This window comes from Macaca nemestrina, chromosome 17, assembly GCF_043159975.1.
Source record: "Macaca nemestrina isolate mMacNem1 chromosome 17, mMacNem.hap1, whole genome shotgun sequence".
NCBI lineage: Eukaryota > Metazoa > Chordata > Mammalia > Primates > Cercopithecidae > Macaca > Macaca nemestrina.
In genome coordinates, this window is record NC_092141.1 from 63763048 (window position 1) to 63768817 (window position 5770).

Here is a 5770-nt window from a genome sequence, read left to right on the forward strand (position 1 = left end):
CCTGTCTGCTGTTCTCCATTCTGTTTTCTTTGAGGCTGTGGAAGGGCTGAGGGAGGGGAGAGGGGATGACCCCCCAGTGCTGCCAGGAGCAGGGCTGTTTTGGAGAGACTTTGAAAATGTGGGTGGCTGGGTACAGTGGCTCGTGCTTGCTTGTAATCCCAGCACTTTGGGAGGCCGAGGCGGGCAGATCACCTGAGGTCAGGAGTTTGAGACCAGCCTGGCCAACATGGTGAAACGCTGTCTCTACTAAAAATACAAAAATTAGCCAGGTGTGGTGGTGCACTCCTGTAATCCCAGCTACTTGGGAGGCTGAGGCAGGAGACTAGCTTGAACTCAGGAGGTGGAGGTTGCAAGGCTCAATAGCACTCCAGCCTGGGCAACAGAGCAAGGCTCTGCCTAAAAAAAAAAAAAAAAAAAAAAGAAAGAAAATGTGGGTGAGAGGAAAAGAGGCCAACCTCACGACATGTCACATAATGCCTGGAACTCAGAAGAGGGGATGTTTTAGTTCATACATGTTCCAGGTGGCATAAATAGATCACGTTTAATTCTAATCCTGTGAGGTAGAAGATGGAGGCAGAACAGTCCCAGAATAATTACTAGTGAGGGCACTGGCCCCCTAACCCAGGTCTGTCCCTGCAGACAGCATGCACTGTTCACACAACCAATATTTACCAGTACTACTAAGAGTATAGGGCGCAGAGAGCCTAGCGTTAGGCTCAAATGATAGCCTGAGTTCCAGAAGACATCATACACTCAAATAGCTATGCCTGGGCCCTCAATCTTCCGCATTCACATCTGTTTCTGCCTCAATCTTCTGCATCTCAGAAAAATGGTCCTCTCATCCACCCAGGTTTTCTCGCTCTGTTGCCAAAGCTGGAGTGCAATCTTGGCTCACTGCAACCTCTGCCTCCCAGGTTCAAGTGATCCTCCTGCCTCCGCCTCCTGAGTAGCTGGGATTACAGGCACAGGCCACCACACCCAGCTAATTTTTGTATTTTTAATGGAGACGAGGTTTCACCATGTTGGCCAGGCTGATCTCAAACTCCTAACCTCAAGTGATCCACCCACCTTGGCCTCCCAAAGTGCTGGGATTACAGGTGTGCGCCACTGCCCAGCCACCTGCCAAAGTTTTCTTTTCTTTTTTTTTTTTGAGATGGAGTTTTGCTCTTGTTGCCCAGGCTGGAGTGCAATGGCGTGCTCTCCGGCTCACCACAACCTCCGCCTCCTGAGTTCAAGCAATTCTCCTGCCTCAGCCTCCCTAGCAGCTGGGATTACAGGCCACCACACCCAGCTAATTTTGTATTTTTAGTAGAGACGGGGTTTCTCCATGTTGGTCAGGCTGGTCTTGAACTCCCAACCTCAGGTGATCCGCCTGCCTCAGCCTCCTAAAGTGCTGGGATTACAGGCATGAGCCACCGCGCCCAGCCCACGCACCCAAGTTTTCAAGGCAAAAATATAGGACTCATCATTGGTGCCTCTTTCTCCCACCCCTCATTCATCTCAGCCAGTCCCATCAGCTACAATTCCAGAGCATTTTCTGAGTGATCCACTTCTCTGTGACTCCCCTGTGACCACACTAGTCCAAACCACCTTCATATGTTCCCAGCCTCCTACGTGGTCTGTCAGCTTCCTCTCTCTGATCCATCCCTACCTGCCACCAGTGTGATTTCCACATGGCAGCCAGGGTGTTCTTTCAAAAGCAACAATCACGCTGGGCATGGTGGCTCAAGCCCATAATCCTAGCACTTTGGGAGGCTGAGGCAGGAGGATCGCTTGAGCCCAGGAGTTCAAGACCAGCTTGGGCAACATAGTGAGACCCTGTCTCTACAAAAAAAAAAAAAAAATTAATGAGGCTGCAGTGAGCTGTGATGGCACCACTGCACTGCAGCCTGAGCAACAGAGTGAGACCCTGTTTCAAAAAATGTTTCCAAAAAAAAAAGAAAGAGAGAGAGAAGGAGGGAGGGAGGGAGGGAGGGAGGGAGGGAGGAAGGAAGGAAGGAAGGAAGGAAGGAAGGAAGGAAGGAAGGAAGGAAGGAAGGAAGGAAGGAAGGAAAGGAAAAAAACAAAAAAAACAAAAAAAAACCCCAGCGTCCTTCAACAACATGAATGGACAAATACACTGGGGCATATTCTTATGGTAGAATACTATACAGCAAGAAAAAAGAACAAATTATTAATACGTGCATGAATGAATCTCACAGACTTAATGTTAATTAAAGGAAGCCAGACACAGGCTGGGCATGTTGGCTCACACCTCTAATTTGAGCACTTTGGGGGCCTGAAGTAGGAGGATCTCTTAAGCCCAGGAGTTCAAGACCAGTCTGGCCAACATAGTGAGACCCCCATCTCTACAAAAACTAAAAAATGTAGCTGAGCATGGTATCTTGTGCCTCTAATCCCAGCACTTTGGGAGGTTGAGGCAGAAGAATCACTTGAGTCCAGGAGTTTGAGACCAACTCAGGCAACATAGGGAGACCTTGTCTCTAAAAAAAAATTAAAAAGAGGTCGGGCGTGGTGGCTCATGCCTGTAATTCCAGCACTTTGGGAGGCCGAGGTGGGCGGATCACCTGAGGTCAGGAGTTCGAGACCAGCCTGACCAGCATGGAGAAACTCTACTGAAAATATAAAATTAGCCGGGCGTGGTGGCACATGCCTATAATCCCAGCCACTCAGGAGGCTGAGGCAGGAGAACCGCTTGAACCCAGGAGGCAGAGGTTGCGGTGAGCTGAGATCACACCACTGAACTCCAGCCTGGGCAACAAGAGTGAAACTCCACCTCAAAAAAAAAAAAAAAAAAAAAAGAGTGAGCAGGGTGACTCATACCTGTAATCCCAACACTTTGGGAGGCCGAGACCTGTGGATCACGGGGTCAGGAGTGCAAGACCAGCCTGGCCAAGATGGTGAAACCCCATCTCTACTAAAAAATACAAAAGTTAGCTGGGCATGGTGGCGGGCACCCATGTAATCCCAGCTACTCGGGAGGCTGAGGCAGAGAATTGCTTGAACCCGGGAGGCAGAGGTTGCAGTGAGCCGAGATTGTGCCACTGCACTCCAGCCTGGGCGATAGAGTAAGACTCCATCTCAGATAAAAAAAAGAAAGAAAGAAAGAAGAAGAAAAAGTTCAAGAACAGGCTAAGTTAATCTATGGAGATAGAAATAAAAATATTGCCTACTCGATAGGGTAGGGGGAAGTATTGACCAGGAAGGGGCATGAAGAAGTCCTGTGGGGCGAAAGAAATATTCCATATCGGCCGGGCGCGGTGGCTGTCGCCTTTAATCTCAGCACTTTGGGAGGCCGAGGTGGGCAGATTGCCTGACCTCGGGAGTTTGAAACCAGCCTGGGCAACATGGCGAAACCCTGTCTCTATTTAAAATACAAAAATTAGCCGGATGTGGTGGCGCATGCCTGTAATCCCAGCTACTCAGGAGGCTGAGGCAGGAGAATAGCTTGAACCCAGGAGGTGGAGGTTGCAGTGAGCTGAGATCACACCACTGCACTCTAGCCTGGGCAACAGAGCGAGGAATGAATAAATAAATAAATAAATAAATAAATAAATAAATAAATAAAAGAAATGTTCCATGTCATGACCTGGGGATGGTATACAAGTGTGTGTGTCCAGCACGTTGAGTTGGTCATGTGAGATTCGTACGTGTTATCATAGCTACATTGCACCATAAAGCAATTCAGATTCTGACAGTCTCCTGTTTTTAATAACAGATTTTTTTTTTTTTTTGAGACAGAGTCTAGCTCTGTCACACAGGCTGGAGTGGCATGATCTCAGCTCACTGCCAACCTCCGCCTCCCAGGTTCACGCCATCCTCCCGCCTCAGCCTCCCGAGTAACTGGGACTACAGGCGCCTGCCACCACGCCCAGCTAATTTTTTGTACTTTTTTTTTAGTAGAGACGGGGTTTCACCATGTTAGCCAGAATGGTCTCAATCTCCTGACCTCATGATCCACCCACCCCGGCCTCCCAAAGTGCTGGGATTACAGGCGTGAGCCACCACACCTGGCGATAACAGTTTTAAAATAAAAAAATGCTCCCTTCCTGGCCAGGCATGGTGGCTCACACCTGTAATCCCAGGACTTTGGGAGACCAAGGCAGGCAGATCACTTGAGGTCAGGAGTTCAAGACCAGCCTGGCCAATATGGTGAAAGCCTGTCTCTACTAAATATACAAAAACTAGGCGGGTGTGGTGGCAGTCACTTGTAGTCCCAGGTACTCAGGGGACTGAGGAAGGAGAATCACTTGAACCCAGTAGGCGGAAGTTGCAGTGAGCCGAGATCCCGACACTGCATTCAAGCCTGGGTGACAGACCGAGGCTCTGTCTCAAAAATAAATAAAGGGCCGGGTGCGGTGGCTCAAGCCTGTAATCCCAGCACTTTGGGAGGCCGAGACGGGCGGATCACGAGGTCAGGAGATCGAGACCATCCTGGCTAACACGGTGAAACCCCGTCTCTACTAAAAAATACAAAAAACTAGCCGGGCGAGGTGGCGGGCGCCTGTAGTCCCAGCTACTCGGGAGGCTGAGGCAGGAGAATGGCGTAAACCCGGGAGGCGGAGCTTGCAGTGAGCCGAGATCGCGCCACTGCACTCCAGCCTGGGTGACAGAGCCAGACTCCGTCTCAAAAAAAAAAAATAATAATAAAATAAATAAATAAATAAATAAATAAATAAATAAATAAGGTGTCCTCTTGATGAGGTGTGCTGTGTGCAGTGAAGAATTTAAGCAGTGCCCTTTGAATCCACTAGGTGTCACCACCGAGATTGTTTTCTCAACCTGCCTGGGGATGGGGGAGGAGGCTACAGAGTACAGAGGAGGATAGGGCCTTGCTTGGGGTAATATTGAATCCTTCTGAGAGGGTCTCTCCCTAGGTATAAGTCATATTTGACCGGAAGAACTTGTTTCTTCAGTCTCTCCCTCTCTATGAGCTCTTTCATCTTTAGCGTTTAAACCCTCTCAAGCCTCCATTTTAAAAAACACTTTCCTTCTGTAGTCCTAGCGGGAGGATCACTTGAGCCTAGAAGTTTGAGGCTGTAGTGAGCTATGGTCACACCAGTGCACGCCAGCCTTGTAAACAGACCAAGAACCTGTCTCAAAAATAAATAGGCCGTGTGCAGTGGCTCATGCCTGTAATCCTAGAACTTTGGGAGGCTGAGGCAGGAGGATTGCTCGAGCTCAGGGGTTCGAGACCAGCCTAGGCAACATAGTGAGACCCCCCCATCTCTACTAGAAAAAAAAAATAGGCAGGTGTGGTGGCATATGCCTGTAATCCCAGCTACTCGGAAGGCTGAGGCATGAGAATTTTTGAACCCGGGAGGCGGAGGTTGCAGTGTGTGGAGACTGAACCATTGCACTCCAGCCTGGGTAACAAAGTGAGACTGTCTCAAAACAAACAAACAAACAACAACAACAAAAAGAATCCTAATATTTGGGGGAAAAAAGAGAAAACATTATGTTTAAATGTGTTGTGTAATATTTCAATCATACGAAATGTTTGAAGACTAATATATTGAGCACTTGAGTCTGCACCTCCCAACTTAAGAAATGAAACCTTGGCCGGACGCCGTGGCTCACTCCTGTAATCCCAGCACTTGGGGAGGCCGAGGTGGGCAGATCATGAGGTCAGGAGATCGAGACCATCCTGGTTAACACGGTGAAACCCCATCTCTACTAAAAATGCAAAAAAATTAGCCGGGCAGGCCGGCAGGCGCCTGTAGTCCCAGGTATTTGGGAGGCTGAGGCAGGAGAATGGCGTGAACCCGGG